Raw genomic sequence first — 11,701 nt, 5'->3', positions numbered from 1 at the left:
ATGGTGACTTTAAAATGTTGTCTTAAGTAGTATGTAGTCTATTAATATTTCCTAAAGGATATTCTCTTACTAACAGTCATGATCATACTTTTATGGTGTGTGCATGTTTACATGTAAACCTTTCCTCCTAATTGCAGTAAGCAAAAGCGAGATTTGTAAGTTCTTAAACCATACTGCTTTCATTTCAGAATGCTGTTTCATTTCAAAATTTACAAAATGAACATAAACATAATGAAGTCTTTTAAAAGGGCCTGAAAACAAACTGAAATTTTTCAAAGGGAAGATTTCAATTTAACACAAATGAATGTTTTTCTTTTCGTTGACAAATATACATAGCTCCAGCATATAATTCTTCTCACAGAGATAATGCTACTAGATAGTGATGGCTTTTACCATGCTGCCTGTTGTAGATAAAGACCCTTTAAGCTGTGTCTGTCTGGATGCTTATGTTACTTACTTGAACATTTGAACCTGTTGCTTGAAGGGGAGGGGACAGAGGAAGAAGGTGAAAAGACTATATAGCATCGCTAATCCCTTGAGCCATCTGGTGACTTGAGGCCATGCTTTAGATTATGCTTATATTGAAAACCTATTTCTTTCATTCAGTTCCCTTCCCTGTGCCAATTTATCATTGGCTTTTTTGCTGTGTTAGGATTTCTTGCAGTTAATCATGGTGAGAATCAATTGTCTTTTCATGCCACAGTAAATATTCACACTGGAAAGAGATTATTTTTTACTCATTTCTTCCCCCCCTCCCCCAACCCTTACTACTTGCAGTGATTTGTAAGTGTTGTTGATATGTTTACACAAAACTGAGCTGAAAACAAGGAAAATGTTGTCTTTAGTAAAGTGCAAAACAACTCATTCTGGTAACACTTCTGTGTAATCTAGAAGAGTTTTGTCAGATTACAGATTCACTGAAACATCTATGGTATGCAGGGTTTGACAGAACTGTACCTAGATACCACCTTATAATTCAGCTATCAGAGGTAGCATTTGCATGTTTAATTACCTAAGAACCAATCTGTATCTACACTTGTACGCCACAAGCCTCTCAAACCTGCTGAATTTGCATCCATACCAATATAGCATATTGCACATTAAGCCTGTCCAAAAGGCTGATGATTTTCTAGAGTGTACATGAATTTTTCATCTATTGACAAATGCGGTTCTATACGAAGCCAAATCAATCGTGTCTGCCATGAAGCAGCAAGTGAGACTTCACAGCTATTTGACTTCATTAGCTTTCCTACACACTTGACAAAATTACTCTTCAGGACTTTGCAGTTAACTTTCAATTATATGAAGTCTTTTCCACTATTTCTCATTCCACACATAAGATTATTTTTTATACTGTGTTCCCTGAGGTAGCTGCAAAGCAATTCTGTCATAAATGTGCTGGTTCTGTGCACTCTAAGTGAAATCATGTTCTGCTGCACACTCCTTCTATATATTAATTAATTCTTTTCAGTCCTCTTCTGGCTAGATGGCAGATCTGATTTGTGAACCTTTCTTTCTCAGATAACCTTCCTTTTTAAAAAAAAAAAACCAAAACACAACATCCTTTTTACTATTAGATCTATTTTTTAGTAGCAAAATGAGAAGAGAAGATTGTAAAGCAAAGCAAAGGTAGGAAAAAATATATCAAAACATCTGAGAAATTAGTAGACTCTGGAACACCTCTGGAAGTTGGGAGTCTGAGTAATTTTTAAAAAGCAAGCCAAGGAAGTCCATAGCTGTTTGGGAAGGACACAAGTTTTTAGGCATTTGTTTGGAGTTAACCTCAGTAAGGAGATAAGGCCCACACAGCCGCTCATTCAATCCCCCCTAGTGGGATGGGGGAGAGGAATGGCAAGGCCAAAAGGGAAGAAACTCATGGGTCAAGATAAAGACAGTTCAACAGGTAAAGCAAAAGCTATGTGTGCAAGCAAAGCAAAATAAGGAATTAATTCACTACTTCCCACCAGCAGGCAGGTGTTTAGCCGTTTTCATCAAGCATAACAGTTACTTGGGAATACAGACTCCATAACTACAAATATCCCTCCTTCCTCCTTCTTCCCCACCGCCAGCTTTTATTGCTGAGCATGCTGATATATGGTCTGGGTTCCCTCTTTGGTCAGCTGAGGTCAGCAGACCTGGCTGTGTCCCTTCCCAGCTCCTTGTGCACCCTCAGCCTACTCACTGGTAGGGTGGGGTGAGAAACAGAAAAGGCCTTGACGTTCTGCAAGCACTGTTTAGCAACAGATAAAACATCAGTGTGTTATCAGCACTGCTTTGGTCACAAATCCAACACATAGCACCATATGAGGTGTTGTGAAGAAAATCAGCTCTGTCCCAGCCAGAACCAGTGCACCATTGTTTCCGTTTCTGATCATTGAACCCCTTTCACATACAGCCTGGTTAGAAAGGCAAATCGCACAGCTCTGACTCTGCATCATACATGTATAACACAGAGATTCTGGTCTAAAGTTCTGGCTCAATCTTTCAGGTCTGAGACAATCAGTCCATTAAATTTCATCTTACAAGACGCACAGGTTCACCATTCTAACATGAAAGGGAAAAAGGATAAGGACTATGATTAAAAACTAAAAATAGCAAGTTAAAATATACAAACCATTACTGACTGAGAACATCCCACTGCCTGGCCAACAACAGTGCATTGTAACGTATTAGTTGGAAGTAACATCCTGAAATAAACTTACTTTGTGCTTGTTACTATTTATTAATGCAAAAACCTGCAAAGTAGAAATTATTATTAAATGTTTTGCATAGCAATACCTCCAAAAGGTACTAATGAAGGTAGCACTTTATTGTGGCAAAGGCTGTAAGAGCATGCAGCTAGACACAGCTGAAATCAACAAAGCTTTTAGACCCTGACATAATAATTGGACTCAGTAATCCTGAATTATAATTTAGAAATCAATATTATTATGTCTGGCCTGCATCAAAGCAAGGTCCACTCAACCACGGTCCTCTTGTACATCCAGCTGTGGTATTTATTAAGATTTGTTCCAGTTCCTACTCTGATCAGTAATTCCCACTGAAGTAAGGTGAAACAACAAGTCCAAGCTGAAGAACAGGATGGCCAGTGGAATAAATAATTAATTAATTGTATTTCTACTAAAGTATCTGGGATAGCTATGCTCTATCAAAAATTGCCTTTACATGATCCTGTGATCATCTCTGTTGACAATGGTAAAAGTGAAATGAACTCCTGAAAAAGGTGAAGGAGGATAAGAAATATATTTCCACCATCAATATTTCCAGAATCCAAGACCAAAATAATATTGGATGATTATAAGATTAAGATTGCTGGATAACATAAAAAGTACAAGAAATAAAAATGTTCATTTTATAAGGCTTAAATGAGCCACTAATTGACAAGGGCTGAAAAAATCTTTCTCTTGTTGGCTGGTTATACGGCTGTGGATTCTGCTGCTCTGTCCTCTGAAGCATCTGGTACTGGCCATTACCAGAGATCAAATAGAGGACCAGATGGTCTGCTGGTTTCACTCATTACAATAGTATGACCACTGAAATGTAAAAGCTCTTCACAGAACCAGAAGGAGAGCATTTACCTCTGAATGCCTGATCTTTAAAAAAAAAAAAAGAAGAAAAAGAAAAAAGAAAAGAAAAAAAAAAAGACTCGTTATACCTCTGTGAATTCAAGAGAATAGTAACCCAATTTACCTCAGTGACACTTCAGTGCTGAAGAAGTCAGATTACTTGGGAATTTTTCTGACTGAAGAGGATCTGGCCTTACCAAACCTTTGTGGCTTCAGGCTTATATTATCACAAAATACTAAGCTAAAGCTGAAGCAGGAACTAAGTGGTGTAGCCTGGCAGGACAGTGTCGTATCAACCCCTTAGGACTGCGCTGCATTCCTGTGTCCTAAGTGAAGGTGTCTGTGATTTAAAAGCACTGTGTATGATCCTATGGGTTTGCTTCATACCGGAGGGCTAAAGCAGAGACTAGTAGAAGTTAGATTGCTGAAGAAGTCATATCCAAGAGGGGAAAAATAGGCACCTTAGAGAAGGGGAGTTTGGGGAGCCTCAAAAAGTGCTGAAGATGTGGTACTGTTTCCTCTTAGTTCCTTTCCAGAGTCTTTCTGATGTTCTGGGTATGTGGGCTCACCATTTTAATTCTCCTTACTAGAAGTGTAGTCACAATAAAAAATATGGACTTGATAGAAGCAGCATAGCTGAAATGAAGTAAAGGGGCCTCATGTTTGGCCTTGCTTTGTGATAATTAGCCTCCAGAACAGCATTTCCCCCTCTCTTCTTCTAATGTCTCCATAAAGGTGTTGTCAAGGAGCCTGGTCCTGAAAGTACCACCAACCTTATCAGCGGTGGACAGAGACCACTCTGCTTTCTGCATGGAGGAGTACAAGCATATTTCTTGTCTGAGGCTTCTCATTTTCATCCCTTTTTAACCTTTATGTAAGAATTATTTGTGTTTTGGTCACCATTTTCTAAATTCAAATACCAAGATTTTAAAATGTTTGAAAATGGAGATCAGTTGAGGTCCATTTCAAGTTATTATGTGGCCAGATAATACATATCTGGAAAGATGCTTAGGGAAGAAAAACAAATGTAGGCTTTTCTTCCTTGGATTCAGGAACAGGACGTGTGTTTTCCTTATCACCACAGTGATTTATAAAGGGGAGCTGCTGTCCCATGATATAAACCTTCGATAAGCCAAACCTGCGTAACTGGCTTGCCTCTTAATACATTCTCCAGAAAGACTGCATGTTGCCACCCTTGTCTTCTCTTATTACCCCCTCACTGTTTTCCTTACTAACCCTAAGCCTTCTGAGACCATTTTATGTGCAAAAACAAAACTTGAAAGCTACTGCTCCAACTGACATTGTAACTTGCATTGGGAGCTCCACAGATGACATCTTATCTGTCTTGACTCTTTTAAAAAGCGCTACATGCTAAAAGTATTGAAAAACACTGATTCTTAATAAAGAAAAACAAACTACAAAACTACACCCTGTCAACATATAAGCAAAGAGAAAAACACTATTGCATATGACATTAACACTAATACTCCTAAATTCAAAATAATACTACGTAGACTGTACTAAGTCTTCAGCAGCATTTTTTTTTTCCTTTTTAAAAAAAACCCTGTGCAAGAAAAGCTTTTCTGAACAGAAAGGCTATTATTTAAAGGAGAGGCAATGAGGACAGACCTGTGAGGCTTGCCAGCCTTCTTGGAAAGTTGTAGTGATCATGTGGCAGGGCTGCGGCCAACTGTACCATGATGCATCCCATTTTCTTCAGGCAACACGAGATGTAAATATTCATACAAGAACACTGGAGATTTACACTCAAATCCCATTACTCCAAAATATTAATTCAGGTGCCTAGTTTTCCATGTGACCCAAGAAAAGTCTTAATAGAAAACACAGCAAAGTGGATTTGTTCTGTGAATTTTCCTATAACCTCCCCTTCCCTTGTTTGTTCATTTACTAGATAGATCACATTTCCAGTGTGTGATTTTCAGATATAACCAGGACCAACTTGAGGAATTCAAGGTAGAGGAAAATGATAGAGGCAGTGAAATATGAAATAATAGATCTTAAAAATAGCTAGTACCCTGGATGGTAATGTTATCAAACTCCTTTGTACTGATTTCTTTCTCACTGCATCGTGTTTAATTTTCAGAAGGGATGGAAACAGAAGGGTCTGAGTTTAAGAAAAGGTCACATAGGAAAAAATCTTTAGAAAAATCCTTACGAACATACATTCATTACCATGGCTTCTCCAATATGCTAAGGGTAGTACAATAATTTGCATATTGGCAGGAAGGCAGAGGCTATTTTGGAAACCTATGGCCAGATACGGGTTTTCCAATAAATGAAAAATAAATCCCAAGAACTGTATCTGGGCATGACAAGGAATTCAGATGTAAAGTTATATTCTTTAGATGGAAAACTGAACCAGTACAAAGAAAGAAAGGCGGAAACAGATAACATCTGCTTTTTCCAGGCAGCACTGAAAAGGAGACATGATTCTGCTTTGCTTCACCACAGTTTTCCATTCGGGGCTGAGTGCCAATCTACTAGCAAGTAGCAAGCGGTCTGAGTGGCAATCTATTTAGTCTATTTCAGTGATCCTGGCTTTTGCATTATATGAATAATGGGGAAACTGCACGAATTTCTGCACTTTACATTCCACATCAGCTCCCAAGACTCCTCCTTCAGTAACGGAAAGCCTAACATAAAACATACGAGGATACTTGATGCCTTCCCAGTTGCTCAGAGACAGTATTTTAAGAAACAAAATGAGCTGTGGAGGTGACTCCTTCACCTCCTCGAATTAAGGAAGTTTACTTTCCCACCCACATAACAACAAAAGGAAGTATCTATCCCAAAGTTACTGTTTTGCTCTACAGCAAAGCCACAGTGTTAAAATATCACCTGAGAAATAACATTCCCAACATGGGAGTTCAAAGACCAAAAGGTGTATATATTCCTAGCAAGATTTGTTTATTTTCCCAGAGAAAGTTAGTTCCTTTCTATGTATTATAACATTTGCCACTTTCATGTAAGTATTGTTTTCTGAAGTCATAATTACTTAATTAGAGATGATCAAAAAACACTGGTTATTCACTCATATTCTTTGTGTATTCCTACGAACCTGTGCTTTGTGAAGCTTTAATTGGATACAGCTCTTTTGGTTGTGCAGGAAAAACAATCATCCATGGTGTCTCACAAAGCAACCACAGAAAATATTTTCACTGCCAGATTTGTCTACCAGTGCTCAGTGGATTAAATAACAAAACCAAAACCAAACCAACCAAACAAACAAACCCCCTACCCTTAACCAATCCCTGTGACACTTCGAGTGACAATTTTTCTCATAGGCCTTCTGAGAAACGAACTTCTTGATTTACCAGAGGCCCCAAACTGTAACCCAAAATGACCACAATGGCTGCAAATGCTAGCACCTCCCTCTGCTGACAGTGATGCAGGTTTGGTATGTTTGCTGGCCTTTCAACTCCAGCCCATGTAGAAAGCATACATTTTAAAAATGGCATATGAGATGCACAGTAGCTGTTATTTGTAATCAGATCTGAGTGCATGAAGTCTCATTTGCAGAAACTGTATAAGATGCCCGGTTTTCCACATGACCTAACATAACTATAAAAAGAGACCTGTTGTGTAAAGAAATTCTGGGATCTTTCATTTGGCTTCCCTTCTGCCTGGCTCTGCGCTTCTGGAGAATGCCATGTTACTGGGACTGTGACTTTCAAAGGCAGTCAGTCAGATGATCTTGTGAAATCCAGGGTGATAAGAGAAAAAGAGGAGGAAACTGAAGTGAAAAAAAAAAAAAAATAGCTGCTACTACACCGTCAAACTTCTTCATGTGGAGTTCTCCCAGTCAGCCAGGGTAATGCATTCGGAAGGAAGGAAGGAGTCGTATGCTGAGTTCTTTTAAAAAATACTTCTGTTTTAATTATTAATGCAGTGCTATCATAAAGAAAGTCTATAGGGAATTGCATAATTTTATGCTTTTTCTTTGGTGATTGGGGACCCTGTTATGAAATATAAATGTGTTCTTTTAATTCTTGAGAGTGCCTTCTGAAGGACCCTCACATTTCACATCTATTTCATTCTGCCCTCTTTTCTCTCTGTTTTTGTCTATGGTGGTAGGGCTTTGGGGGAGATGAAATATTATTATAGTTTTTTAGTGAGGATTTTTTGGTATCCATTTCCTCAGAACTGTGCCAAATGTTATTAGGAGGGATCTCTCCTATTTGAGTTCTCACAAGAAGATTCATAAATAAGAAGCAAAAATTTGATTACCTGCCCTAATTCTGGGGGGTATAACAACCAGAGATTTATAAAACCGCATGTAATTTTCAGTTAATCTTTCTAATGGGATATGTCTGCACGTGGCAGTATTTTCTACCAATGTTTCAGGAACAGGACATATACAAGATATTACATAAGAAATCAGTGTTCCTAAGCTTCCCTACTTTACAACGATTTTAAAATAGAACGAACTTACACAGTAGAAGCAATATAATGATTTTGTAGCTTTCTGTGCCTAAAACAGTGTATCATCATTCATCCATCTACAGCAATTCTTCCGGATTTGGGCAAAAGCTAGAAGACTGAGATCATAAAGTTACTAATACTCTGACATCACTTAGGAACTGAAGCCCCCTTTTCAAAAGGAATCTGTGACATGCCTGGACTATAGTATAAACTCAGATAATTGACACTGAGGCCCAAGCATCTGGGTTAGCTTAGCAGCAGATGTTCACAGACACTTTCTAAAGCCATCCTCGTCCTGCTGTGTTGCACTCCTGAGGGTATGTCACTAAATTTCTGAAGACATCTCCTGTATGTTGTAAAGCTCAGCTGCTCTCTGGTTAGTCCCCAAGCTATCCTTGTGGCAGGGAAGGGAGGATTTGCGGGAAGTGACTAGAGGATTATTAATACTTGCCATTTCAACATGCCTCAGTACTGCACAAATAGGAGCAAAATCAAGGCAAGCTAGTCAGACCTGACAATATTATTGTTTGTTGCTGACATGTACCATGGTGTATGAGTGGGAATGGGGGAAGCAAGATAAAAAAAGAGGAGTCTGCTAATACTGTAGTGAGTGTATATATCCCTAAGGATTTCTATCTTATTGAAAGTCAAAGCACTTTGGCTGCCTAATCCTCTGAGACAATGTCACCAATTACACTAAATTTCTCTGAAATTTAGAGGAGGTGGAAGCACTATTTATTCATTTTTAAAAATACAGCTAATAGGCCATCAAAATGCTAAAGATGAGGAGCAAGAGCTAATCACCTCTAGATTGTTGGTTCAAATCAGAAGTCAAGGCAGATGTGTATTTCCTTCTTACCCATCTGTTTTATCCATGTATATCTCATTGTAGTAATTTCGTAGTATCTCACTTCTGACAATCCCAGAGATATAACAAGGACAGGGAACTGAATCTACTCACACTGTAAAATTTCACATCTGCTGACAGCTTGTTTCCTCCTCAGTCTCTGTGTTATCACTATTCAGGGGATCACCAAGACAAAGATGCTCATACAGTAAAAATGCAACTTCTGTAATGTGTCAGCTATGAAACTATCTCAGAGGGAAGCCACAATTAAAAAGCTAGAAATGCTTTGAAGACAGTGACATTAAACAGAGATGACACCCAAAATAAGTTGCAGATCTATTGTGATCATTGACAAGGAAGAGCATACTATAGCTTACGGATGACACTGCAGAAACCTGTGGTTTATAAAAAAAAAAATTGATTTCTCTTGAAAGTCAATCATCAGGCCCAACCATGCGGGCATGTCAGCTTACAAATGAACACAGCTGCTGCCGATTATGAAAGCATCCAGCTAGCCATGAGCCTGTCTGCATTTAAAGTTGTGGGCAGAGCCTGTAAGACATCATGTACTACAAAAAGCAATCAAGATAATTTAAAAAAATATCGAAACGCAAAAAAAGGATGTAATTAAGGCACCATATTCTTATTCAAAGGGATTTGGTTATAACTTGACACACAGGTCCTCCAAAATGACAGGACAGATACGTTTTGACAGTGTAGCATTTAGAGGAAAAGTAAAATATGCAGCCACATACAAGTTACTTGCTAGACTGCACATTTCTGTATGCACAGCAAGGACAAGGAGAACCCCCTTGGGTGACTGTATAATGTAACTTTGCAAGTCCATAGCTGGATTCATTACTTTGCACAGTATTCAGCAAAAACGAAACAGCATCTGTCAGCACTGAAGACTCTGTGATTTCATAACAAACTTACTTCAGAGCAATGTGTTTGTTGTGAGACTTTTGAGCCTGCCAACTCTGCTGTGCCTGCCATAGTGTGTCCGCAGCTGAACATGGCACGAGGGCCAAAGGCTTAGAAAAGTATTCAGAGTGTTTTGGACATGCTCATAGGAGAAACCTGGATATACAGTGCTTGTGACAATCCTTAATCGCAAGAGGAAACTATTATCCTCAGCAACTAAGCAACTTCATTTCCACAAGCTTGAAAAGAATGGTATAGAAAATCTCCAGGTTCCCTAGGAATTGATGTTGGATTTGGTACCGAGTGGAATTTTTGAAAGTTTTGTGTTCAAAACCCTTTAGGCAAGATCCCCCATTCAGATTGCTCCATGTGAAAGGAAGGAGGAGAACATTTGCTTGTGAATAAATCACTATTTAAAGATAGAAAATGGATTAAATATTCCATTTTCTCAACAAATAAAACATTTTTCTTTCTCAAATCCCACAAGGGATCATAGTGTTCAACACAGTCATGAGTTATCAAAAAAAGTAATGTAATAATGGCAAGACAAAGCTTGTTGATAATACAAAACTACTTAAGGTAGTCAATCTAAAAGAGAACTGCAGAAGAGTCTCATGATTTTAAGCACCAAGATAATAAAAAACCCAGACAAAATCCACCCCAAAACACGTATCAGCTCATAAATGTATCAACTATGCAGTTTGCCTGACAAGTTAGCTTCTGGAGAGGTGTACCAGAGGAGGGAGAACCATCTCTGTTCTCAGTCTATAGCTTCTGAAAGCATCCAATACTGGCTGTTGTCGGTGGCAGAAGATTGGTGCAGGATGGATCAAGAAAAAAAATTAAAAGTGAGAGTCATACAGTGGGTGCTTTAGAGAAAGTGATGTTTCCTTATAATTTTTTTCCCAGCCTTCTATAATATGCAGATTACAGTGGAGCCTGACTGCAGAAGGGACTGTCAAAATCAGTGTCATCTCTTCCAAATGGACACAACATCACTTGGCAGTTGTCTTACTGTCATACTTGGTCCTTCACTGAGGTTTGAATCATCTTATGTTGTGGTACTCAGCTGTCATCACTCCACTTCAATGTGCCTGCCTTTGAGTGCCGCTGTTCCAGATTATACATTACACTGGTACAGCACTTTGAGGTCCTGTAGAATATCCAGCGTGACATAAGAAAACATTTAACAAATGCATTTAAAATTAACTTAGTTGTGCTAAAGATGATGATTTCAGATTCTGCTACTCAGCCCACTCTATTCAGCTGTGTAGGAAGTACTAGCTGTTTAAAATTTTTCTGTATTGCTATGGCAACCCTCATTCTCCAGCAGCCTCTTACAACAGTGCACAGAAACACATTCACTTTTTAGGCAAGCTGCATACCACTCCCAAGAACTGGGGCTCTGTCCCCCTAATGAAATGCACACCTAACTCCCATTACATTTAATTTGACTCATAAGCATGTACCAGTTTACTCTGCAAAATTTATTTAGCTAATTACGTGGTCTATTGTGCAAGTCCAAGTCTCACAGACACATATGCTCAAATCACTTGGGTTAAGCACAGTTACAGACTGAGGAATAACTGGTAAGCACAGCACTGTGTGGCTTTACACAGGTGATCGAGTGGCTCCCACATCTGATTTTACTCAGTATCATGGAAAATCATTTCCTCATGAATCACAGCCTTGGGGCAAGGGGCAGAGAGAGAAGGGAGAGGAGAGGCATCACATGTGCTGCTTTCACCAGTCATGTGAGGAGCACTGGAAGAGGGAAGTGGAGAGAATGCACCACCATGCCATATTGATGGACAGAAGAACAATCTATACCCTTGAAATATTTGGATATTTGCTAGGTGTGAATCTCTGTGTGGAAGTAAGGTACTTCACGGTCCCCAGAACTGGCCAATGTCTAAATATA

The sequence above is a fragment of the Phalacrocorax carbo genome, chromosome 4, assembly GCF_963921805.1.
Source record: "Phalacrocorax carbo chromosome 4, bPhaCar2.1, whole genome shotgun sequence".
Classification (NCBI taxonomy): domain Eukaryota; kingdom Metazoa; phylum Chordata; class Aves; order Suliformes; family Phalacrocoracidae; genus Phalacrocorax; species Phalacrocorax carbo.
The sequence above is the reverse complement of the archived record's forward strand: the minus strand, read 5'-3'. Positions refer to the sequence as shown.